This window comes from Callithrix jacchus, chromosome 17 (assembly GCF_049354715.1).
Source record: "Callithrix jacchus isolate 240 chromosome 17, calJac240_pri, whole genome shotgun sequence".
Classification (NCBI taxonomy): Eukaryota; Metazoa; Chordata; class Mammalia; order Primates; family Cebidae; genus Callithrix; species Callithrix jacchus.
Genome location: NC_133518.1, coordinates 3,748,147 through 3,775,553, shown reverse-complemented (window position 1 = coordinate 3,775,553; position 27,407 = coordinate 3,748,147).

Below are 27,407 nucleotides of genomic sequence, written 5' to 3'. Positions count from 1 at the left end.
ATTTACAGCTATTTCTGAAATGCTTGGATTTTGCTGGAAAAATGCGTTTTCCGCTTCTTCACCGAAAGGGTTTACAAACTCCTGCAAACACACATAAGTTTAACTCTGTATGTTGAACGCACCCATTTTAGGCCGTTCTGTTAGGTTGCTCCGTTTTGGTTTTAGAAGCAGATATTTCTCAATACAGCGTTTACTCCCATTCACTCTGGAATATCCAAACGCAGCTCCTGGAAGAAATGCGCTTCTCAGTCTCTTAATCTCAAGGCAGATTCAACTCCCTTATGGAAGCGAACACACAGCAGAGCAGTCTGAAGGATACGTTCGTTTTGAGTTTTAGACGGAGATTTACACCAATTTATGAAATGCTGGGATTTGGCTGGAGAAATTCGTTTTCCGCTTCTTCACAGAAAGGGTTTACAACCTCCTGCAAACACACATCAGTTTAACTCTGTAGGTTGAACGCACACATTGAAGGCCGTTCTGTTAGGTTGCTCCGTTTTGGTTTTAGAAGCAGATATTTCTCAATACAGTGTTTACTCCCATTCACTCTGGCATATCCAAACGCAGCTCCTGGAAGAAAGGGGCTGCTCACTCTCTGAATCTCAAGGCAGATTCAACTCCTTTAGGGAAGCGAACACACAGCAGAGAAGTCTGAATGATACGTTCGTTTTGAGTTCTAGACGGAGATTTACACCAATTTATGAAATGCTGGGATTTGGCTTGAAAAATGCCTCTTCCCCTTCTTCACAGAAAGGATTTACAAACTCCTGCAAACACATATCAGTTTAACTCTATAAGTTGAACGCACACATTGAAGGCCGTTCTGTTAAGTTGCTCGGTTTTTGTTTTAGAAGCAGATATGTCTCAATACAGCGTTTACTACCATTCACTCTGGAATATCCAAAAGCAGCTCCTGGTAGAAACGCCCTTCTCACTCTCTGAATCTCAAGGCAGATTCAACTCCCTTAGAAAAGCGCACACACAGCACAGAAGTCTGAAGAATACGTTCCTTTTGAGTTTTAGACAGAGATTTACCGCTATTTCTGAAATGCTTGGATTTGGCAGGAAAAAAGCGTTTTCCGCTTCTTCACAAAAAGGGTTTACAAATTCCTGCAAACAAACATCAGTTTAACTGTATAAGTGGAAATCACACATTGAAAGCCATTGTCTGAGGTTGCTCCGTTTTGGTTTTAGAAGCAGATAGTTCTCAATACAGCGGTTAATCCCACTCTGGAATACCCAAACGCAGCTCCTGGAAGGAACGCGCTTCTCACTCTCTGAATCTCAAGACAGATTCAACTCCCTTAGGGAAGCGAACCCACAGCAGAGCAGACTGAAGGATACGTTTCTTTTCAGTTTTACACGGAGATTTACAGCTATTTCTGAAATGCTTGGATTTGGCTGAAAAAACGGGTTTCCCGCTTCTCAACAGAAATTGTTTACAAACTCCTGCAAACACACATCACTTTACCTCTGTAAGTTGAAAGCACACATTGAACGCCGTTCTGTTAGGTTGCTCCGTTTTGGTTTTAGAAGCAGATATTTCTCAATACAGCGTTTACTCCCATTCACTCTGGAATAACCTAACGCAGCTCCTGGAAGAAACGCGCTTCTCACTCTCTGAATCTCAAACATATTCAAGTCCCTTAGGGAAGCGAACACACAGCAGAGCAGTCTGAAGGATACGTTCATTTTGAGTTTTAGACGGAGATTTACAGCTATTTCTGAAATGCTTGGATTTTGCTGGAAAAATGCGTTTTCCGCTTCTTCACAGAAAGGGTTTACAAACTTCTGCAAACACACATCAGTTTAACTCTGTAAGTTGAACGCAAACATTGAAAGCCGTTCTGTTAGGTTGCTCCGTTTTGGTTTTAGAAGCAGATATTTCTCAATACAGCGTTTAATCCCATTCACTCTGGAATATCCAAACGCAGCTCCTGGAGGAAACGCGCTTCTCACTCTCTAACTCTCAAGGCAGATTCCACTAAGGGAAGCGACGACACAGCAGAGCAGTCTGAGGGATACGTTCGTTTTAAGTTTTAGACGGAGATTTATAGCTATTTTGAAAATGCTTGGATTTCGCTGGAAAAATGCGTTTTCCACTTCTTTACAGAAAGGTTTTACAAACTCCTGCAAACACACGTCAGTTTAACTTTGTAAGTTGAACACACACATTGAAGGCCGTTCTGTTAGGCTGCTCCGTTTTGGTTTTAGAACCAGATATTTCTCAATACAGCGTTTAATCCCATTCACTCTGTGATATCCAAACGAAGCTCCTGGAAGAAACGTGCTTCTCACTCTCTGAATCTCAGGGCAGATTCAACGAACATACAGCAGAGCAGGCTGTAGGATACGTTCGTTTTGAGTTTTAGACGGAGATTTACAACTATTTCTGAAATGCTGGGATTTGGCTGGAAAAATGCATTTTCCGCTTCTTCACAGAAAGGGTTAAAAAACTCCTGCAAACACAAATCAGTTTAACTCTGTAAGTTGAACGTACACATTGAAGACCGTTCTGTTAGGTAGCTCCGTTTTGGTTTTAGAAGCAGATATTTCTCAATACATGGTTTACTCCCATTCACTCTGGAATATCCAAACGCAGCTCCTAGAAGAAACGCGCTACTCACTCTCTGAATCTCAAGGCAGATTCAACTCCCTTAGGTAAGCCAACACACAGCAGAGCAGTCTGAAGGATACGTTCGTTTTGAGTTTTAGACGGAGATTTTCCGCTATTTCTGAAATGCTTGGATTTGGCTGGAAAAATACGTTTTTCCCTTCTTCACAGAAAGGGTTTACAAACTCCTGCAAACTCACATCAGTTTAACTCTGTAAGTTGAACGGACACATTGAAGGCCGTTCTGTTAGGTTGCTCCGTTTTGGTTTTAGAAGCAGATATTTCTCAACACAGCGTTTATTCCCATTCACTCTGGAATATCCAATCGCAGCTCCTACAACAAACGCGCTTCGCACTCTCTGAATCTCAAGGCAGATTCAACTCCCTTAGGTAAGACAACACACAGCAGAGCAGTCTGAAGGATACGTTCGTTTTGAGTTTTAGACGGAGATTTACAGCTATTTCTGAAATGCTTGGATTTGGCTGAAAAAATGCGTTTTCCGCTTCTTCACAAAAAGGGTTTACAAACTCCTGCAAACACACAGCAGTTTAACTCTGTAAGTTGAATGCACACATTGAAGGCCGTTCTGTTATGTTGCTCCGTTTTGGTTTTAGAAGCAGATATTTCTCAATACAGCGTTTACTCCCATTCACTCTGGAATATGCATACGCAGCTCCTAGAAGAAACGGGCTTGTCACTCTCTGAATCTCAAGGCAGATTCAACTCCCTTAGGTAAGCGAACACACAGCAGAGCAGTCTGAAGGATACGTTCGTTTTGAGTTTTAGACGAAGATTTACCGCTATTTCTGAAATGCTTGGATTTGGCTGGAAAAATGCGTTTTCCGCTTTTTCACAGAAAGTGTTTACAAACTCCTGCAAACACACATCAGTTTAACTCTGTACGTTAAACGCACACATTGAAGGCCGTTCTGTTAGGTTTCTCCGTTTTGGTTTTAGAAGCAGATATTTTTCAATACAGCGTTTAATCCCATTCACTCTGGAATATCCAAACGCAGCTCCTAGAATAAACGCGCTTCTCACTTTCTGAATCTCAAGGCAGATTCACCTCCCTTAGGTAAGAGAACACAGAGCAGAGCAGTCTGAAGGATACGTTCGTTTTGAGTTTTAGACGGAGATTTACAGCTCTTTCTGAAATGCTTGGATTTGGCTGGAAATATGCGGTTACCGCTTCTTCACAAAAAGGGTTTACAAACTACTGCAAACACACATCAGTTTACCTCTGTAAGTTAAACGCACAAATTGAAGACCGTTCTGTTAGGTTGCTCCGTTTTGGTTTTAGAAGCAGATATTTCTCAATACAGCGTTTACTCCCATTAACTCTGGAATATCCAAACGCAGCTCCTGGCAGAAAGGCGCTTCTCACTCTCTGAATCCCAAGACAGATTCAACTCCCTTAGGGAAGCGAACACACACCAGAGAAGACTGAAAGACACGTTGGTTTTGAGTTATAGACGGAGATTTACCGCTATTTCGGAAATGCTGGGATTTTGCTTGAAAAATGCATTTTCCGCTTCTTCACAGAAAGGGTTTACACACTCCTGCAAACACACATCAGTTTAACTCTGTAAGTTGAACGCACACATTGAAGGCCGTTCTGTTAGGTTTCTCCGTTTTGGTTTTAGAAGCAGATATTTCTCAATACAGCTTTTATTCCGATTAACTCTGGAATCTCCAAGCGCAGCTCCTAGAAAAAACGCGCTCCTCACTCTCTGAATCTCAAGGCAGATTCAACTCCCTTCGGAAAGCGAGGACACAGCAGAGCAGTCTGAATGATACGATCGTTTTGAGTATTAGACAAAGATTTACCACTATTTCTGAAATGCTTGAATTTGGCTGGAAAAATGTGTTTTACGCTTATTCACAGAAAGGGTTTACAAATTCCTTCCAACACACATCAGTTTATCTCTATAAGTTGAACGCACACATTGAAGGCCGTTCTTTGAGGTTGCTCCATTTTGGTTTTAGTAGCAGATATTTCTCAATACAGCGTTTAATCCCATTCACTCTGGAATACCGAAACGCAGCTCCTAGAAGAAACGCGCTTCTCACTCTCTGAATCTCAAGGCAGATTCAACTCCCTTAGGTAAGCAATCACACAGCAGAGCAGTCTGAAGGATACGTTCGTTTTGAGATTCAGACGGAGATTTACAGCTATTTCTTGAATACCCGGATTTGGCTGGGAAAATGCGTTTTCCACTTCTTCACAGAAAGGGTTTAAAAACTCCTGCAAACACACATACGTTTACCGTTGTAAGTTGAATGCACACATTGAAGACCGTTCTGTTAGTTAGCTCCGTTTTGGTTTTAGAAGCAGATATTTCTCAATACCACGTTTGCTTTCATTCACCCGGGTAAAAAGGAACGCAGCTCCTAAAAGAAACGTGCTTCTCACTCTCTGATTCTGAAGGCGGATTCAACTCCCTTAGGTGAGCGAACACCCAGCAGAGTGGTTTGCAAGATACGTTCTTTTTGTGTTTCAGACGGAGATTTGCAGCTATTTTTTGAAGAGCTGGATTTGGCTGGAAAAATGCGTTTTCCACTTCTTCACAGAAAGGTTTTACAAACTCCTACAAACACACATCAGTTTAACTCTGTAAGTTGAATGCACACATTGAAGACTGTTCTGTTAGTTAGCTCCGTTTTCGTTTTAGAAGCAGATACTTCTCAATACTGCGTCTGCTCCCATTCACCCTGCTATAACGGAACGCAGCTTCTGGATGAAACGTGCTTCTCATTCTCTGATTCTGATGGCGGATTCAACTCCCTTAGTTGAGCGAACACCCAGCAGAGCAGTTTGCAAGATTCGTTTTCTTCGTGGTTTTGACAGAGATTTCCAGCTAGTTCTTGAATGCCTGGATTTGGCTGGGAAAAAGCGTTTTCCACTTCTTCACAGAAAGGTTTTACAAACTCCTGCAAACACATATCAGTTTAACTCCGTAAGTTGAATGCACACATTGAAGACCGTTCTGTTAGGTAGCTCCTTTGTGGTTTTAGAAGCAGATATTTCTCAATACCGCTTTTGCTCCCATTCACCCAGGTATAAAGAAACGCACCTCCAGGAAGAAACGTGCTTCTCACTCTCTGATTCTAAAGGCAGATTCAACTCCCTTAGCTGAGCGAATACCCAGTGAGCAGTTTGGAAGATACGTTCTTTTTGTGTTTTAGACGGAGATTTCCAGCTATTTCTTGAATGCCTGTGTTTGGCTGGGAAAATGCGTTTTCCACTTCTTCACAGAAAGGGTTTACAAACTCCTGCAAACACACATCAGTTTAACTTTGTACGTTGAATGCACACATTGAAGACCATTCTGTTAGGTAGCTCCGTTTTGGTTTATAAGCATATATATCTTAATATCGCGTTTGTCCCATTCACCCGGGTATAACCAAACACAGCTCCTGGAAGAACCGTGCTTCTCACTCTCTGATTCTGAAGGCGGATTCAGCTCCCTTAGCTGAGCGAACACCCAGCAGAGCAGTTTGCAAGATACGTTCTTTTTGTGTTTTAGACAGAGATTTCCAGCTATTTCTTGAATGACTTGATTTGGCTGGGAAAATGCGTTTTCCACTTCTTCAAAGAAAGGGTTTAGAAATTCCTGCAAACACACATCAGTTTAACTCCGTAAGTTGAATGCACACATTGAAGACCGTTCTGTTAGGTAGCTCCGTTTTGATTTTAGAAGCAGATATTTCTCAATACCGCGTTTGTTCCAATTCACCTGGGTATAACGAAACCCAGCTCCTGGAAGAACCGTGCTTCTCACTCTCTGATTCTGAAGGCGGATTCAACTCCCTTAGCTGAGCAAACACCCAGCAGAGCAGTTTGCAAGATACGTTCTTTTTGTGTTTTTGACGGAGATTTCCAGCTATTTCTTGAATAACTTGATTTGGCTGGGAAAATGGGTTTTCCACTTCTTCACAGAAAGGGTTTAGAAACTCCTGCAAACACTCATCAGTTTAACTCCGTAAGTTGAATGGACACATTGAAGACCGTTCTGTTAGGTAGCTCGGTTTTGGTTTTAGAAGCAGATATTTCTCAATACCGCGTTTGTTCCAATTCACCCGGGTATAACGAAACCGAGCTCCTGGAAGAACCGTGCTTCTCACTCTCTGATTCTGAAGGCGGATTCAACTCCCTTAGCTGTGCGAACGCCCAGCAGAACAGTTTGCAAGATACGTTCTTTTTGTGTTTTAGACGGAGATTTCCAGGTATTACTAGAATGACTTGATTCGGCTGGGAAATGCGTTTTCCACTTCTTCACAGAAAGGGTTTAGAAACTCCTGCAAACACACATCAGTTTAACTCCGTAAGTTGAATGCACCCATTGAAGACCGTTCTGTTAAGTATCTCCGTTTTGGTTGTAGTAGCAGATATTTCTCAATACCGCGTTTGTTCCAATTCACCCGGGTACAACCAAACACAGCTCATGGAAGAATCGTGCTTCTCACTCTCTGATTCTGAAGGCGGATTCAACTCCCTTAGCTGAGCGAACACCCAGCAGAGCAGTTTGCAAGATACGTTCTTTTCGTATTTTAGACGGAGATTTCCAGCTATTTATTGAATGCCTGGATTTGGCTGGGAAAATGCGTTTTCCTCTTCTTCACAGAAAGGGTTTAGAAACTCCTGCAAACACACATCAGTTTAACTCCGTAAGTTGAAGGCACACATTGAAGACCGTTCTGTTAGGTCGCTCCGTTTTGGTTTTAGAAGCAGATATATCTCAATACCGCGTTTGTTCCAATTCACCCGGGTATAACGAAACCCAGCTCCTGGAAGAACCGTGCTTCTCACTCTCTGATTCTGAAGGCGGATTCAACTCCCTTAGCTGAGCGAACACCCAGCAGAGCAGTTTGCAAGATACGGTTTTTTTGTGTTTTAGCCGGAGATTTCCCGCTATTTCTTGAATGACTTGATTTGGCAGGGAAAATGCGTTTTCCACATCTTCACAGAAAGGGTTTAGAAACTCCTGCAAACACACATCAGTTCAACTCCGTAAGGTGAATGCACACATTGAAGACCGTTCTGTTAGGTACCTCCGTTTTGGTTTTAGAAGAAGATATTTCTCAATACATCGTTTGTTCCAATTCAAACGGGTATAACGAAACCCAGCTCCTGGAAGAACCGTGCTTCTCACTCTCTGATTCTGAAGGCGGATTCAACTCCCTTAGCTGAGCGAACACCCAGCAGAGCAGTTTGCAAGATACGTTCTTTTTGTGTTTTAGACGGAGATTTCCAGCTATTTCTTGAATAACTTGATTTGGCCCGGAAAATGGGTTTTCCACTTCTTCACAGAAAGGGTTTAGAAACTCCTGCAAACACACATCAGTTTAACTCCGTAAGTTGAATGCAAACATTGAAGACCGTTCTGCTAGGTATCTCCGTTTTGGTTTTTGAAGCAGATATTTCTCAATACCGCATTTGTTCCAATTCACCCGGGTATAACCAAACACAGCTCATGGAAGAACCGTGCTTATAACTCTCTGATTCTGAAGGAAGATTCAACTCCCTTAGCTGAGCGAACACCCAGCAGAGCAGTTTGCAATATACGTTCTTTTTGTGTTTGAGACGGAGATTTCCAGCTATTTCTTGAATGACTTGATTTGGCTGGGAAAATGCGATTTCCACTTCTTCACAGAAAGGGTTTAGAAACTCCTGCAAACACACATCAGTTTAACTCCGTAAATTGAATGCACACATTGAAGACCGTTCTGTTAGGTAGCTCCGTTTTGGTTTTAGAAGCAGATATTTCTCAATACCGCATTTGTTCCAATTAACCCGGGTATAACGAAACCCAGCTCCTGGAAGAACCGTGCTTCTCACTCTCTGATTCTGAAGGCGGATTCAACTTCCTTAGCTGAGCGAACACCCAGCAGAGCAGTTTGCAAGATACGTTCTTTTTGTGTTTTAGGCGGAGATTTCCAGGTATTTCTTGAATGACTTCATTTGGCTGGGAAAATGCGTTTTCCACTTCTTCACAGAAAGAATTTAGAAACTCCTGCAAACACACATCAGTTTAACTCCGTAAGTTGAATGCACACATTGAAGACCGTTCTGTTAGGTAGCTCCGTTTTGGTTTTAGAAGCAGATATTTCTCAATACCGCGTTTGTTCCAATTCACCTGGGTATGACGAAACCCAGCTCCTGGAAGAACCGTGCTTCTCACTCTGATTCTGAAGGCGGATTCAACTCTCTTAGCTGAGCGATCACCCAGAAGAGCAGTTTGCAAGATACGTTCTTTTTGTGTTTTAGACGGAGATTTCCAGCTATTTCTTGAATGACTTGATTTGGCTGCGAAAATGCGTTTTCCACTTCTTCACAGAAATGGTTTAGAAACTCCTGCAAACACACATCAGTTTAACTCCGTAAGTTGAATGCACCCATTGAAGACCGTTCTGTTATGTAGCTCCGTTTTGGTTTTAGAAGCAGATATTTCTCAATACCGCGTTTTTTCCAATTCACCCGGGTATAACGAAACCCAGCTCCTGGAAGAACCGTGCTTCTCACTCTCTGATTCTGAAGGCGGATTCAACTCCCTTAGCTGAGCGAACACCCAGCAGAGCAGTTTGCAAGACACGTTTTTTTGTGTTTTAGACGGAGATTTCCAGCTATTTCTTGAATGACTTGATTTGGCTGGGAAATGCGTTTTCCACTTTTTCACAGAAAGGGTTTAGAAACTCCTGCAAACACACATTAGTTTAACTCCGTAAGTTTAATGGACACATTGAAGACCGTTCTGTTAGGTAGCCCCGTTTTGGTTTTAGAAGCAGATATTTCTCAATACCGCATTTGTTCCAATTCACCCCGGTATGACGAAACCCAGTTCCTGAAAGAACCGTGCTTCTCACTCTGATGCTGAAGGCGGATTCAACTCCCTTAGCTGAACGAACACCCAGAAGAGCAGTTTGCAAGATACTTTCTTATTGTGTTTGAGACGGAGATTTCCAGCTATTTCTTGAATGACTTGATTTGCCTGGGAAAATGCATTTTCCACTTCTTCACAGAAAGGGTTTAGAAACTCCTGCAAACACACATCAGTTTAACTCCGTAAGTTGAATGCACACATTGAAGACCGTTCTGTTAGGTATCTCCGTTTTGGTTTTAGAAGCAGATATTTCTCAATACCGCGTTTGTTCCAATTCACCCGGGTATAACGAAACCCAGCTCCTGGAAGAACCGTGCTTCTCACTCTCTGATTCTGAAGGCGGATTCAACTCCCTTAGCTGAGGGAACACCCTGCAGAGCAGTTTGCAAGATACGTTCTTTTTGTGTTTAAACGGAGATTTCCTGCTATTTCTTGAATGCCTGGTTTTGGCTGGGAAAATGCGTTTTCCACATCTTCAAAGAAAGGGTTTAGAAACTGCTGCAAACACATCAGTTTAACTCCGTAAGTTTAATGCACACATTGAAGACCGTTCTGTTAGGTAGCTCCTTTGTGGTTTTAGAAGCAGATATTTCTCAATACCGCGTTTGTTCCAATTAACCCGGGTATAAAGAAACCCAGCTCCTGGAAGAACCGTGCTTCTCACTCTCTGATTCTGAAGGCGGATTCAACTCCCTAACCTGAGCGAACACCCAGCAGAGCAGTTTGCAAGATACGTTCTTATTGTGTTTTAGACGGAGATTTCCAGCTATTTCTTGAATGACTTGATTTGGCTGGGAAAATGCGATTTCCACTTCTTCACAGAAAGGGTTTAGAAACTCCTGCAAACACACATCAGTTTACCTCCGTAAGTTGAATGGACACATTGAAGACCGTTCTGTCAGGTAGCTCCGTTTTGGTTTTATAAGCAGATATTTCTCAATACTGCGTTTGTTCCAATTCACCCGGGTATAACGAAACCAAGCTCCTGGAAGAACCGTGCTTCTCACTCTGATTCTGACGGCGGATTCAACTCCCTTAGCTCAACGAACACCCAGTAGAGCAGTTTGCAAGATACGTTCTTTTTGAGTTTGAGACGGAGATTTCCAGCTATTTCTTGAATGACTTGATTTGGCTGGGAAAATGCGTTTTCCACTTCTTCACAGAAAGGGTTTAGAAACTCCTGCAAACACACATCAGTTTAACTCCGTAAGTTGAATGCACACTTTGAAGACCGTTCTGTTAGGTATCTCCGTTTTGGTTTTAGAAGCAGATATTTCTCAATACCGCGTTTGTTCCAATTCACCCGGGTATAACGAAACCCAGCTCCTGGAAGAACCGTGCTTCTCACTCTCTGATTCTGAAGGCGGATTCAACTCCCTTAGCTGAGGGAACACCCTGCAGAGCAGTTGGCAAGATACGTTCTTTTTGTGTTTAAACAAAGATTTCCTGCTATTTCTTGAATGCCTGGATTTGGCTGGGAAAATGCGTTTTCCACTTCTTCACAGAAAGGGTTTAGAAACTTCTGCAAACACACATCACTTTAACTTTGTAAGTTGAAAGGACACATTGAAGACCATTCTGTTAGGTAGCCCCGTTTTGGTTTTAGAAGCAGATATTTCTCAATACCGCGTTTGTTCCAATTCACCCGGGTATGACGAAACCCAGCTCCTGGAAGAACCGTGCTTCTCACTCTGATTCTGAAGGCGGATTCAACTCCCTTAGCTGAACGAACACCCAGAAGAGCAGTTTGCATGATACGTTCTTCTTGTGTTTTAGACGGAGATTTCCAGCTATTTCTTGAATGACTTGATTTGGCTGGGAAAATGCGTTTTCCACTTCTTCACAGAAAGGGTTTAGAAACTCCTGCAAACACACATCAGTTTGACTCCGGAAGTTGAATGCACACATTGAAGACCGTTCTGTTAGGTATCTCCGTTTTGGTTTTAGAAGCAGATATTTCTCAATACCGCGTTTGTTCCAATTCACCCGGGTATAACTAAACAAAGCTCTTGGAAGAACCGTGCTTCTCACTCTCTGATTCTGAAGGCGGATTCAACTCCCTTAGCTGAGGGAACACCCAGCAGAGCAGTTTGCAAGATACGTTCTTTTTGTGTTTAAATGGAGATTTCCAGCTATTTCTTGAATGCCTGGATTTGGCTGGGAAAATGCGTTTTCCACTTCTTCACAGAAAGGGTTTAGAAACTCCTGCAAACACACATCAGTTTAACTCGGTAAGTTGAATGCACACATTGAAGACCGTTCTGTTAGGTAGCTCCGATTTGGTTTTAGAAGTAGATATTTCTCAATACCGCGTTTGTCCCAAATTCACCCGGGTATAACGAAACCCAGCTCCTGGAAGAACCGTGCTTCTCACTCTCTGATTCTGAAGGCGGATTAAACGTCCTTAGCTGAGCGAACATCCAGCAAAGCAGTTTGCAAGATACGTTCTTTTTGTGTTTTAGACGGAGATTTCCAGCTATTTCTTGAATGCCTGGATTTGGCTGGAAAAATGCGTTTTCCACTTCTTCACAGAAAGGGTTTAGAAACTGCTGCAAACACACATCAATTTAACTTCGTAAGTTGAATGCACACATTGAAGACCGTTCTGTTAGGTAGCTCCGTTTTGGTATTAGAAGCAGATATTTCTCAATACCGCATTTGTTCCAATTCACCCGGGTATAACGAAACCCAGCTCCTAGAAGAACCGTGCTTCTCACTCTCTGATTCTGAAGGCGGATTCAACTCCCTAAGCTGAGCGAACACCCAGCAGAGCAGTTTTCAAGATACGTTCTTTTTGTGTTTTAGACGGAGATTTCCAGCTATTTTTTGAATGACTTGATTTGGTTGGGAAAATGCGTTTTCCACTTCTTCACAGAAAGGGTTTAGAAACTCCTGCAAACACACATCAGTTTAACTCCGTAAGGTGAATGCACACATTTAAGACCGTTCTGTTAGGTAGCTCCGTTTTGGTTTTAGAAGCAGATATTTCTCAATACCGCGTTCGTTCCAATTCACCCGGGTATAACGAAACCCAACTCCTGGAAGAACCGTGCTTCTCACCCTCTGATTCTGAAGGCGGATTCAACTTTCTTAGCTGAGCGAACACCCAGCAGAGCAGTTTGCAAGATACGTTCTTTTTGTGTTTTAGACAGAGACTTCCAGCTATTTCTTGAATGACTTGATTTGGTTGGGAAAATGCGTTTTCCACTTCTTCACAGAAAGGGTATAGAAACTCCTGAAAACACACATCAGTTTAACTCCGTAAGGTGAATGCACACATTTAAGACCGTTCTGTTAGGTAGCTCGGTTTTGGTTTTAGAAGCAGATATTTCTCAATACCGCGTTTGTTCCAATTCACCCGGGTATAACGAAACCGAGCTCCTGGAAGAACCGTGCTTCTCACTCTCTGATTCTGAAGGCGGATTCAACTCCCTTAGCTGTGCGAACGCCCAGCAGAACAGTTTGCAAGATACGTTCTTTTTGTGTTTTAGACGGAGATTTCCAGGTATTACTAGAATGACTTGATTCGGCTGGGAAATGCGTTTTCCACTTCTTCACAGAAAGGGTTTAGAAACTCCTGCAAACACACATCAGTTTAACTCCGTAAGTTGAATGCACACATTGAAGACCGTTCTGTTAGGTATCTCCGTTTTGGTTTTAGAAGCAGATATTTCTCAATACCGCGTTTGTTCCAATTCACCCGGGTATAACGAAACCCAGCTCCTGGAAGAACCGTGCTTCTCACTCTCTGATTCTGAAGGCGGATTCAACTCCCTTAGCTGAGGGAACACCCTGCAGAGCAGTTTGCAAGATACGTTCTTTTTGTGTTTAAACGGAGATTTCCTGCTATTTCTTGAATGCCTGGTTTTGGCTGGGAAAATGCGTTTTCCACATCTTCAAAGAAAGGGTTTAGAAACTGCTGCAAACACATCAGTTTAACTCCGTAAGTTGAATGCACACATTGAAGACCGTTCTGTTAGGTAGCTCCTTTGTGGTTTTAGAAGCAGATATTTCTCAATACCGCGTTTGTTCCAATTAACCCGGGTATAAAGAAACCCAGCTCCTGGAAGAACCGTGCTTCTCACTCTCTGATTCTGAAGGCGGATTCAACTCCCTAACCTGAGCGAACACCCAGCAGAGCAGTTTGCAAGATACGTTCTTATTGTGTTTTAGACGGAGATTTCCAGCTATTTCTTGAATGACTTGATTTGGCTGGGAAAATGCGATTTCCACTTCTTCACAGAAAGGGTTTAGAAACTCCTGCAAACACACATCAGTTTACCTCCGTAAGTTGAATGGACACATTGAAGACCGTTCTGTCAGGTAGCTCCGTTTTGGTTTTATAAGCAGATATTTCTCAATACTGCGTTTGTTCCAATTCACCCGGGTATAACGAAACCAAGCTCCTGGAAGAACCGTGCTTCTCACTCTGATTCTGACGGCGGATTCAACTCCCTTAGCTCAACGAACACCCAGTAGAGCAGTTTGCAAGATACGTTCTTTTTGAGTTTGAGACGGAGATTTCCAGCTATTTCTTGAATGACTTGATTTGGCTGGGAAAATGCGTTTTCCACTTCTTCACAGAAAGGGTTTAGAAACTCCTGCAAACACACATCAGTTTAACTCCGTAAGTTGAATGCACACTTTGAAGACCGTTCTGTTAGGTATCTCCGTTTTGGTTTTAGAAGCAGATATTTCTCAATACCGCGTTTGTTCCAATTCACCCGGGTATAACGAAACCCAGCTCCTGGAAGAACCGTGCTTCTCACTCTCTGATTCTGAAGGCGGATTCAACTCCCTTAGCTGAGGGAACACCCTGCAGAGCAGTTGGCAAGATACGTTCTTTTTGTGTTTAAACAAAGATTTCCTGCTATTTCTTGAATGCCTGGATTTGGCTGGGAAAATGCGTTTTCCACTTCTTCACAGAAAGGGTTTAGAAACTTCTGCAAACACACATCACTTTAACTTTGTAAGTTGAAAGGACACATTGAAGACCATTCTGTTAGGTAGCCCCGTTTTGGTTTTAGAAGCAGATATTTCTCAATACCGCGTTTGTTCCAATTCACCCGGGTATGACGAAACCCAGCTCCTGGAAGAACCGTGCTTCTCACTCTGATTCTGAAGGCGGATTCAACTCCCTTAGCTGAACGAACACCCAGAAGAGCAGTTTGCATGATACGTTCTTCTTGTGTTTTAGACGGAGATTTCCAGCTATTTCTTGAATGACTTGATTTGGCTGGGAAAATGCGTTTTCCACTTCTTCACAGAAAGGGTTTAGAAACTCCTGCAAACACACATCAGTTTGACTCCGGAAGTTGAATGCACACATTGAAGACCGTTCTGTTAGGTATCTCCGTTTTGGTTTTAGAAGCAGATATTTCTCAATACCGCGTTTGTTCCAATTCACCCGGGTATAACTAAACAAAGCTCTTGGAAGAACCGTGCTTCTCACTCTCTGATTCTGAAGGCGGATTCAACTCCCTTAGCTGAGGGAACACCCAGCAGAGCAGTTTGCAAGATACGTTCTTTTTGTGTTTAAATGGAGATTTCCAGCTATTTCTTGAATGCCTGGATTTGGCTGGGAAAATGCGTTTTCCACTTCTTCACAGAAAGGGTTTAGAAACTCCTGCAAACACACATCAGTTTAACTCGGTAAGTTGAATGCACACATTGAAGACCGTTCTGTTAGGTAGCTCCGATTTGGTTTTAGAAGTAGATATTTCTCAATACCGCGTTTGTCCCAAATTCACCCGGGTATAACGAAACCCAGCTCCTGGAAGAACCGTGCTTCTCACTCTCTGATTCTGAAGGCGGATTAAACGTCCTTAGCTGAGCGAACATCCAGCAAAGCAGTTTGCAAGATACGTTCTTTTTGTGTTTTAGACGGAGATTTCCAGCTATTTCTTGAATGCCTGGATTTGGCTGGAAAAATGCGTTTTCCACTTCTTCACAGAAAGGGTTTAGAAACTGCTGCAAACACACATCAATTTAACTTCGTAAGTTGAATGCACACATTGAAGACCGTTCTGTTAGGTAGCTCCGTTTTGGTATTAGAAGCAGATATTTCTCAATACCGCATTTGTTCCAATTCACCCGGGTATAACGAAACCCAGCTCCTAGAAGAACCGTGCTTCTCACTCTCTGATTCTGAAGGCGGATTCAACTCCCTAAGCTGAGCGAACACCCAGCAGAGCAGTTTTCAAGATACGTTCTTTTTGTGTTTTAGACGGAGATTTCCAGCTATTTTTTGAATGACTTGATTTGGTTGGGAAAATGCGTTTTCCACTTCTTCACAGAAAGGGTTTAGAAACTCCTGCAAACACACATCAGTTTAACTCCGTAAGGTGAATGCACACATTTAAGACCGTTCTGTTAGGTAGCTCCGTTTTGGTTTTAGAAGCAGATATTTCTCAATACCGCGTTCGTTCCAATTCACCCGGGTATAACGAAACCCAACTCCTGGAAGAACCGTGCTTCTCACCCTCTGATTCTGAAGGCGGATTCAACTTTCTTAGCTGAGCGAACACCCAGCAGAGCAGTTTGCAAGATACGTTCTTTTTGTGTTTTAGACAGAGACTTCCAGCTATTTCTTGAATGACTTGATTTGGTTGGGAAAATGCGTTTTCCACTTCTTCACAGAAAGGGTATAGAAACTCCTGAAAACACACATCAGTTTAACTCCGTAAGGTGAATGCACACATTTAAGACCGTTCTGTTAGGTAGCTCGGTTTTGGTTTTAGAAGCAGATATTTCTCAATACCGCGTTTGTTCCAATTCACCCGGGTATAACGAAACCGAGCTCCTGGAAGAACCGTGCTTCTCACTCTCTGATTCTGAAGGCGGATTCAACTCCCTTAGCTGTGCGAACGCCCAGCAGAACAGTTTGCAAGATACGTTCTTTTTGTGTTTTAGACGGAGATTTCCAGGTATTACTAGAATGACTTGATTCGGCTGGGAAATGCGTTTTCCACTTCTTCACAGAAAGGGTTTAGAAACTCCTGCAAACACACATCAGTTTAACTCCGTAAGTTGAATGCACCCATTGAAGACCGTTCTGTTAAGTATCTCCGTTTTGGTTGTAGTAGCAGATATTTCTCAATACCGCGTTTGTTCCAATTCACCCGGGTACAACCAAACACAGCTCATGGAAGAATCGTGCTTCTCACTCTCTGATTCTGAAGGCGGATTCAACTCCCTTAGCTGAGCGAACACCCAGCAGAGCAGTTTGCAAGATACGTTCTTTTCGTATTTTAGACGGAGATTTCCAGCTATTTATTGAATGCCTGGATTTGGCTGGGAAAATGCGTTTTCCTCTTCTTCACAGAAAGGGTTTAGAAACTCCTGCAAACACACATCAGTTTAACTCCGTAAGTTGAAGACACACATTGAAGACCGTTCTGTTAGGTCGCTCCGTTTTGGTTTTAGAAGCAGATATATCTCAATACCGCGTTTGTTCCAATTCACCCGGGTATAACGAAACCCAGCTCCTGGAAGAACCGTGCTTCTCACTCTCTGATTCTGAAGGCGGATTCAACTCCCTTAGCTGAGCGAACACCCAGCAGAGCAGTTTGCAAGATACGGTTTTTTTGTGTTTTAGCCGGAGATTTCCCGCTATTTCTTGAATGACTTGATTTGGCAGGGAAAATGCGTTTTCCACATCTTCACAGAAAGGGTTTAGAAACTCCTGCAAACACACATCAGTTCAACTCCGTAAGGTGAATGCACACATTGAAGACCGTTCTGTTAGGTACCTCCGTTTTGGTTTTAGAAGAAGATATTTCTCAATACCTCGTTTGTTCCAATTCAAACGGGTATAAAGAAACCCAGCTCCTGGAAGAACCGTGCTTCTCACTCTCTGATTCTGAAGGCGGATTCAACTCCCTTAGCTGAGCGAACACCCAGCAGAGCAGTTTGCAAGATACGTTCTTTTTGTGTTTTAGACGGAGATTTCCAGCTATTTCTTGAATAACTTGATTTGGCTCGGTAAATGGGTTTTCCACTTCTTCACAGAAAGGGTTTAGAAACTCCTGCAAACACACATCAGTTTAACTCCGTAATTTGAATGCACACATTGAAGACCGTTCTGCTAGGTATCTCCGTTTTGGTTTTTGAAGCAGATATTTCTCAATACCGCATTTGTTCCAATTCACCCGGGTATAACCAAACACAGCTCATGGAAGAACCGTGCTTCTAACTCTCTGATTCTGAAGGAAGATTCAACTCCCTTAGCTGAGCGAACACCCAGCAGAGCAGTTTGCAATATACGTTCTTTTTGTGTTTGAGACGGAGATTTCCAGCTATTTCTTGAATGACTTGATTTGGCTGGGAAAATGCGATTTCCACTTCTTCACAGAAAGGGTTTAGAAACTCCTGCAAACACACATCAGTTTAACTCCGTAAATTGAATGCACACATTGAAGACCTTTCTGTTAGGTAGCTCCGTTTTGGTTTTAGAAGCAGATATTTCTCAATACCGCATTTGTTCCAATTAACCCGGGTATAACGAAACCCAGCTCCTGGAAGAACCGTGCTTCTCACTCTCTGATTCTGAAGGCGGATTCAACTTCCTTAGCTGAGCGAACACCCAGCAGAGCAGTTTGCAAGATACGTTCTTTTTGTGTTTTAGGCGGAGATTTCCAGCTATTTCTTGAATGACTTGATTTGGCTGGGAAAATGCGTTTTCCACTTCTTCACAGAAAGAATTTAGAAACTCCTGCAAACACACATCAGTTTAACTCCGTAAGTTGAATGCACACATTGAAGACCGTTCTGTTAGGTAGCTCCGTTTTGGTTTTAGAAGCAGATATTTCTCAATACCGCGTTTGTTCCAATTCACCCGGGTATGACGAAACCCAGCTCCTGGAAGAACCGTGCTTCTCACTCTGATTCTGAAGGCGGATTCAACTCTCTTAGCTGAGCGAACACCCAGAAGAGCAGTTTGCAAGATACGTTCTTTTTGTGTTTTAGACGGAGATTTCCAGCTATTTCTTGAATGACTTGATTTGGCTGGCAAAATGCGTTTTCCACTTCTTCACAGAAATGGTTTAGAAACTCCTGCAAACACACATCAGTTTAACTCCGTAAGTTGAATGCACCCATTGAAGACCGTTCTGTTATGTAGCTCCGTTTTGGTTTTAGAAGCAGATATTTCTCAATACCGCGTTTGTTCCAATTCACCCGGGTATAACGAAACCCAGCTCCTGGAAGAACCGTGCTTCTCACTCTCTGATTCTGAAGGCGGATTCAACTCCCTTAGCTGAGCGAACACCCAGCAGAGCAGTTTGCAAGATACGTTCTTTTTGTGTTTTAGACGGAGATTTCCAGCTATTTCTTGAATGACTTGATTTGGTTGGGAAAATGCGTTTTCCAGTTCTTCACAGAAAGGGTTTAGAAACTCCTGCAAACACACATCAGTTTAACTCCGTGAGGTGAATGAACACATTGAAGACCGTTCTGTTAGGTAGCTCCGTTTTGGTTTTAGAAGCAGATATTTCTCAATACCGTGTTTGTTCCTATTCACCCGGGTGTAACAAAACCCAGCTCCTGGAAGAACCGTGCTTCTCACTCTCTGATTCTGAAGACGGATTCAACTCTCTTTGCTGAGAGAACACCCAGCAGAGCAGTTTGCAAGATACGTTCTTTTTGTGTTTGAGACGGAGATTTCCATCTATTTCTTGAATGACTTGATTTGTCTGGAAAAATGCGATTTCCACATCTTCACAGAAAGGGTTTAGAAACTCTTGCAAACACAAATCAGTTTAACTCCATAAGTTGAATGCACACATTTAAGACCGTTCTGTTAGGTAGCTCCGTTTTGGTTTTAGAAGCAGATATTTCTCAATACCGCGTTTGTTCCAATTCACCCGGGTATAACGAAACCCAGCTCCTGGAAGAACCGTGCTTCTCACTCTCTGATTCTGAAGGCGAATTCAACTCCCTTAGCTTAGCGAACACCCAGCAGAGCAGTTTGCAAGATACGTTCTTTTCGTGTTTTAGACGGAGATTTCCAGCTATTTCTTGAATGACTTGATTTGGCTGGGAAATGCGTTTTCCACTTCTTCACAGAAAGGGTTTAGAAACTCCTGCAAACACATATCAGTTTACCTTTGTAAGTTGAATGCACACATTGAAGACCGTTCTGCTAGGTATCTCCGTTTTGGTTTTTGAAGCAGATATTTCTCAATACCGCGTTTGTTCCAATTCACCCGTGTATAACCAAACACAGCTCATGGAAGAACCGTGCTTCTCACTCTCTGATTCTGAAGGCAGATTCAACTTTCTTAGCTGAGCGAACACCCAGAAGAGCAGTTTGCAAGATACGTTCTTTTTGTGTTTGAGACGGAGATTTCCAGCTATTTCTTGAATGACTTGATTTGTCTGGGAAAATGCGATTTCCACTTCTTCACAGAAAGCGTTTAGAAACTCCTGCAAACACACATCAGTTTAACTCCGTAAGTTGAATGCACACATTGAAGACCGTTCTGTTAGGTAGCTCCGATTTGGTTTTAGAAGCAGATATTTCTCAATACCGCGTTTGTTCCAATTCACCCGGGTATAAAGAAACCCAGCTCCTGGAAGAACCGTGCTTCTCATTCTCTGATTCTGAAGGCGGATTCAACTCCCTTAGCTGAGAGAACACCCAGCAGAGCAGTTTGCAAGATACGTTCTTTTTGTGTTTTAGACGGAGATTTCCAGCTATTTCCTAAATGACTTGATTTGGCTGAAAAATTGTGTTTTCCACTTCTTCACAGACAGGGTTTAGAAACTCCTGCAAACACACATCAGTATAACTCCGTAAGTTGAATGCACACATTGAAGACCGTTCTGTAAGGTAGCTCCGTTTTGGTTTTAGAAGCAGATATTACTCAATACCGCGTTTGTTCCAATTCACCCGGGTATAACGAAACCCAGCTCCTGGAAGAACCGTGCTTCTCACTCTCAGATTGTGAAGGCGAATTCAACTCCCTTAGCTGAGCGAACACCCAGCAGAGCAGTTTGCAAGATAGGTTCTTTTGTGTTTTAGACGGAAATTTCCAGCTATTTCTTGAATGACATGATTTCCCTGTGAAAATGCGTTTTCCACTTCTTCACAGAAAGGGTTTAGAAACTCCTGCAAACACACATCAGTTTAACTCCGTAAGTTGAATGCACACATTGAAGACCGTTCTGTTAGGTAGCTCCGTTTTGGTGAAGCAGATATTTCTCAATACCGCCTTTGTTCCAATTCACCCGGGTATAAAGGAACCCAGCTCCTGGAAGAACCGTGCTGCTCACTCTCTGATTCTGAAGGCGGATTCAACTCCCTTAGTTGAGCGAATCCCCAGCAGAGCAGTTTTCAAGATTCGTTCTTTTTGTGTTTTAGACGGAGATTTCAAGCTATTTATTGAATAACTTGATTTGGCTGGGAAAATGCGTTTTCCACTTCTTCACAGAAAGGGTTTAGAAACTCCTGCAAACACACATCAGTTTAACTCCGTAAGATGAATGCACACATTGAAGACCGTTCTGTTAGGTAGCTCCGTTTTGGTTTTAGAAGCAGATATTTCTCAATACAGCGTTTGTTCCAATTTACCCGGGTATGAATAAACCCAGCTCCTGGAAGAATTGTGCTTTTCACTCTCTGATTCTGAAGGTGGATTCAACTCCCTTAGCTGAGCGAACACCCAGCAGAGCAGTTTGCAAGATACGTTCTTTTTGTGTTTTAGACGGAGATTTCCAGCTATTTATTGAATGACTTGATTTGGCTGGGAAAATGCGTTTTCCACTTTTTTACAGAAAGCGATTAGAAACTCGTGCAAACACACATCAGTTTAACTCTGTACGTTCAATGGATACATTGAAGACCGTTCTGTTAGGTAGCTCCGTTTTGGTTTTAGAAGCAGATATTTCTCAATACCGCGTTTGTTCCAATTCACCCGGGTGTAACGAAACCCAGCTCCTGGAAGAACCGTGCTTCTCACTCTCTGATTCTTAAGGCGGATTCAACTCCCTTAGCTGAGCGAACACCCAGCAGAGCTGTTTGCAAGATACGTTCTTTTTGTGTTTTAGACGGAGATTTCCAGCTATTTCTTGAATGACTTGATTTGGCTGGGAAAATGCGTTTTCCACTTCTTCACAGAAAGGGTTTAGAAACTCCTGCAAACACACATCAGTTTAACTCCGTAAGTTGAATGGACACATTGAAGACCGTTCTGATAGGTAGCTCCGTTTTGGTTTTAGAAGCAGATATTTCTCAATACTGCGTTTGTTCCAATTTACCCGGGTATAACGAAACCCAGCTTCTGGAAGAAACGTGCTTCTCACTCTGATTCTGAAGGCGGATTCAACTCTTTTAGCTGAGCGAACACCCAGCAGAGCAGTTTGCAAGATACGTTCTTTTTGTGTTTTAGACGGAGATTTCCAGCTATTTCTTGAATGACTTGATTTGGCTGGGAAAATGCGTTTTCCACTTCTTCACAGAAAGAATTTAGAAACTCCTGCAAACACACATCAGTTTAACTCCCTAAGTTTAAGGGACACATTGAAGACCGTTCTGTTAGGTAGCTCCGTTTTGGTGAAGCAGATATTTCTCAATACCGCGTTTGTTCCATTTCACCCGGGTATAACGAAAACCAGCTCCTGGAAGAACCGTGCTTCTCACTCTCTGATTCTGAAGGCGGATTCAACTCCTTTAGCTGAGCGAAAACACAGCAGAGCAGTTTGCGAGATACGTTCTTTTTGTGTTTTAGACAAAGATTTCCAGCTATTTCTTGAATGACTTAATTTGGCTGGGAAAATGCGTTTTCCACTTCTTCACAGAAAAAGTTTAGAAACTCCTGGAAACAAACATCACTTTAACTCCGTACGTTGAATGAACACATTGAAGACTGTTCTATTAGGTAGCTCCGTTTTGGTTTTATAAGCAGATATTTCTCAATATCGCCTTTGTCTGATTCACCCGGGTATAACCAAACAGCTCATGGAAGAACCGTGCTTCTCACTCTCTGATTCTGTAGGCGGATTCAACTTTCGTAGCTGAGCGAACACCCAGCAGAGCAGTTTGCAAGATACGTTCTCTTTGTGTTTAAACGGATATTTACAGCTATTTTTGAATCCTGGATTTGGCTGAGAAAATGCTTTTTCCACTTGTTCACAGAAAGCGTTTAGAAACTCCTGCAAACACACATCAGTTTAACTCCACAAGTTGAAGGCACACATTGAAGACCGTTCTGTTAGGTAGCTCCGTTTTGGTTTTAGAAGCAGATATTTCTCAATACCGCGTTTGTTCCAATTCACCCAGGTATAACGAAACCCAGCTCCTGGAAGAACCGTGCTTCTCACTCTCTGATTCTGAAGGCGGATTCAACTCCCTTAGCTGAGCGAACACCCAGCAGAGCAGTTTGCAAGATACGTTCTATTTGTGTTTTAGACGGAGATTTCCAGCTATTTCTTGAATGACTTGATTTGGCTGGGGAAATGCGTTTTTCACTTCTTCACAGAAAGTGTATAGAAACTCCTGCAAACACACATCAGTTTAACTCCGTACGTTGAATGCACACATTGAAGACCGTTCTGTTAGGTAGCTCCGTTTTGGTTTATAAGCAGATATTTCTCAATATCGCGTTTGTCCCTTTCACCCGGGTATAACAAAACACAGCTCATGGAAGAACCGTGCTTCTCACTCTCTGATTCTGAAGGCGGATTCAACTCCCTTAGCTGAGCGAACACCCAGCAGAGCAGTTTGCAAGATACGTTCTTTTTCTGTTTTAGACGAAGATCTACAGCAATTTCTTGAATGACTTGATTTGGCTGGGAAAATGCGTTTTCCACTTAGTCACAGAAAGGGTTTAGAAACTCCTGCAAACACACATCAGTTTAACTCCGTAAGTTGAATGCACATATTGAAGACCGTTCTGTTAGGTAGCTCCGTTTTGGTTTTAGAAGCAGATATATCTAAAAAACCGCGTTTGTTCCAATAAACCCAGGTATAACAAAACCCAGCTCCTGGAAGAGCCGTGCTTCTCACTCTCTGATTCTGCAGGCGGATTCAACTCCCTTAGCTGAGCGAACACCCAGCAGAGCAGTTTGCAAGATACGTTCTATTTGTGTTTTAGACGGAGATTTCCAGCTATTTCTTGAATGACTTGATTTGGCTGGGAAAATGCGTTTTCCACTTCTTCACAGAAAGGGTTTAGAAACTCCTGCAAACACACATCAGTTTAACTCCGTAAGTTGAATGCACACATTGAAGACCGTTCTGTTAGGTACCTCCGATTTGGTTTTAGAAGCAGATATTTCTCAATACCGCGTTTGTTCCAATTCACCCGGGTATAAAGAAACCCAGCTCCTGGAAGAACCGTGCTTCTCATTCTCTGATTCTGAAGGCGGATTCAACTCCCTTAGCTGAGAGAACACCCAGCAGAGCAGTTTGCAAGATACGTTCTTTTTGTGTTTTAGACGGAGATTTCCAGCTATTTCCTAAATGACTTGATTTGGCTGAAAAATTGTGTTTTCCACTTCTTCACAGACAGGGTTTAGAAACTCCTGCAAACACACATCAGTTTAACTCCGTAAGTTGAATGCACACATTGAAGACCGTTCTGTAAGGTAGCTCCGTTTTGGTTTTAGAAGCAGATATTACTCAATACCGCGTTTGTTCCAATTCACCCGGGTATAACGAAACCCAGCTCCTGGAAGAACCGTGCTTCTCACTCTCAGATTGTGAAGGCGAATTCAACTCCCTTAGCTGAGCGAACACCCAGCAGAGCAGTTTGCAAGATAGGTTCTTTTGTGTTTTAGACGGAAATTTCCAGCTATTTCTTGAATGACATGATTTCCCTGTGAAAATGCGTTTTCCACTTCTTCACAGAAAGGGTTTAGAAACTCCTGCAAACACACATCAGTTTAACTCCGTAAGTTGAATGCACACATTGAAGACCGTTCTGTTAGGTAGCTCCGTTTTGGTGAAGCAGATATTTCTCAATACCGCTTTTTGTTCCAATTCACCCGGGTATAAAGGAACCCAGCTCCTGGAAGAACCGTGCTGCTCACTCTCTGATTCTGAAGGCGGATTCACCTCCCTTAGTTGAGCGAATCCCCAGCAGAGCAGTTTTCAAGATTCGTTCTTTTTGTGTTTTAGACAAAGATTTCAAGCTATTTATTGAATAACTTGATTTGGCTGGGAAAATGCGTTTTCCACTTCTTCACAGAAAGGGTTTAGAAACTCCTGCAAACACACATCAGTTTAACTCCGTAAGATGAATGCACACATTGAAGACCGTTCTGTTAGGTAGCTCCGTTTTGGTTTTAGAAGCAGATATTTCTCAATACAGCGTTTGTTCCAATTTACCCGGGTATGAATAAACCCAGCTCCTGGAAGAATTGTGCTTTTCACTCTCTGATTCTGAAGGTGGATTCAACTCCCTTAGCTGAGCGAACACCCAGCAGAGCAGTTTGCAAGATACGTTCTTTTTGTGTTTTAGACGGAGATTTCCAGCTATTTCTTGAATGACTTGATTTGGCTGGGAAAATGCGTTTTCCACTTTTTTACAGAAAGCGATTAGAAACTCGTGCAAACACACATCAGTTTAACTCTGTACGTTCAATGGATACATTGAAGACCGTTCTGTTAGGTAGCTCCGTTTTGGTTTTAGAAGCAGATATTTCTCAATACCGCGTTTGTTCCAATTCACCCGGGTGTAACGAAACCCAGCTCCTGGAAGAACCGTGCTTCTCACTCTCTGATTCTTAAGGCGGATTCAACTCCCTTAGCTGAGCGAACACCCAGCAGAGCTGTTTGCAAGATACGTTCTTTTTGTGTTTTAGACGGAGATTTCCAGCTATTTCTTGAATGACTTGATTTGGCTGGGAAAATGCGTTTTCCACTTCTTCACAGAAAGGGTTTAGAAACTCCTGCAAACACACATCAGTTTAACTCCGTAAGTTGAATGGACACATTGAAGACCGTTCTGATAGGTAGCTCCGTTTTGGTTTTAGAAGCAGATATTTCTCAATACTGCGTTTGTTCCAATTTACCCGGGTATAACGAAACCCAGCTTCTGGAAGAAACGTGCTTCTCACTCTGATTCTGAAGGCGGATTCAACTCTTTTAGCTGAGCGAACACCCAGCAGAGCAGTTTGCAAGATACGTTCTTTTTGTGTTTTAGACGGAGATTTCCAGCTATTTCTTGAATGACTTGATTTGGCTGGGAAAATGCGTTTTCAACTTCTTCACAGAAAGGGTTTAGAAACTCCTGTAAACACACATCAGTTTAACTCCGTAAGTTGAATGCACACATTGAAGACCGTTCTGTTACGTAGCCCCGTTTTGGTTTTAGAAGCAGATATTTCTCAATACCGCGTTTGTTCTAATTCACCCGGGTATGACGAAACCAAGCTCCTGGAAGAACCGTGCTTCTCAGTCTGATTCTGAAGGCGGATTCAACTCCCTTTGCCCAACGAACACCCAGAAGAACAGTTTGTACGATACGTTCTTTTTGTGTTTTAGACGGAGATTTCCAGCTATTTCTTGAATGCCTGGATTTGGCTGGGAATATGGGTTTCCACTTCTTCACAGATAGGGTTTAGAAACTCCTGCAAACACACATCAGTTTAACTCCGTAAGTTGAATGGACACATTGAAGACCGTTCTGTTAGGAAGCTCCGTTTTGGTTTTAGAAGCACATATTTCTCAATACCGCGTTTGTTCCAATTCACCAGGGTAAAACGAAACCCAGCTCCTGGAAGAACCGTGCTTCTCACTCTGATTCTGAAGGCGGATTCAACTCCCTTAGCTGAGCGAACACCAAGAAGAGCAGTTTGCAAGATACGTTATTTTTGTGTTTAGACGGGGATTTCCAGCTATTTCTTGAATGACTTGATTTGGCTGGGAAAATGCGTTTTCCACTTCTTCACAGAAAGGGTTTAGAAACTCCTGCAAACACTCATCAGTTTAACTCCGTAAGGTGAACGCACACATTGAAGACCGTTCTGTTAGGTATCTCCGTTTTGGTTTTAGAAGCAGATATTTCTCAATACCGCGTTTGTTCCAATTCACCCGGGTATAACTAAACACAGCTCATGGAAGAACCGTGCTTCTCACTCTCTGATTCTGAAGGCGGATTCAACTCCCTTAGCTGAGAGAACACCCAGCAGAGAAGTTTGCAAGATACGTTCTTTTTCTGTTTAAACGGAGATTTCCTGCTATTTCCTGAATTCCTGGATTTGGCTCGGAAAATGCGTTTTCCACTTCTTCACAGAAAGTGTTTAGTAATTCCTGCAAACACACATCAGTTTAACTCCGTAAGTTGAATGCACACATTGAAGACCGTTCTGTTAGGTAGCTCCGTTTAGGTTTTAGAAGCAGATATTTCTCAATACCGCGTTTGTTCCAATTCACCCGGGTATAACGAAACCCAGTTCCTGGAAGAACCGTGCTTCTCACTCTCTGCTCCTGAAGGCGGATTCAACTCCCTTAGCTGAGCGAACACCCAGCAGAGCAGTTTGCAAGATACATTCTTTTTGTGTTTTAGACGATTTCCAGCTATTTCTTGTATGACTTGGTTTGTCTGGGAAAATGCGTTTTCCACTGCGTCACAGAAAGGGTTTAGAAACTCCTGCAAACACACATCAGTTTAACTCCGTAAGTTGAATGTACACATTGAAGACCGTTCTGTTAGGTAGCTCCGTTTTTGTTTTAGAAGCAGATATTTCTCAATACCGCGTTTGTTCCAATTCACCCGGGTATAACGAAACCCAGTTTCTGGAAGAACCGTGCTTCTCACTCTCTGATTCCGAAGGCGGACTCAACTCCCTTAGCTGAGCGAACTCCCAGCAGAGCAGTTTGCAAGATACGTTCTTTTTGTGTTTTAGACGGAAATTTCCAGCTATTTCTTGAATGACTTGATTTGGCGGGGAAAATGCGTTTTCCACT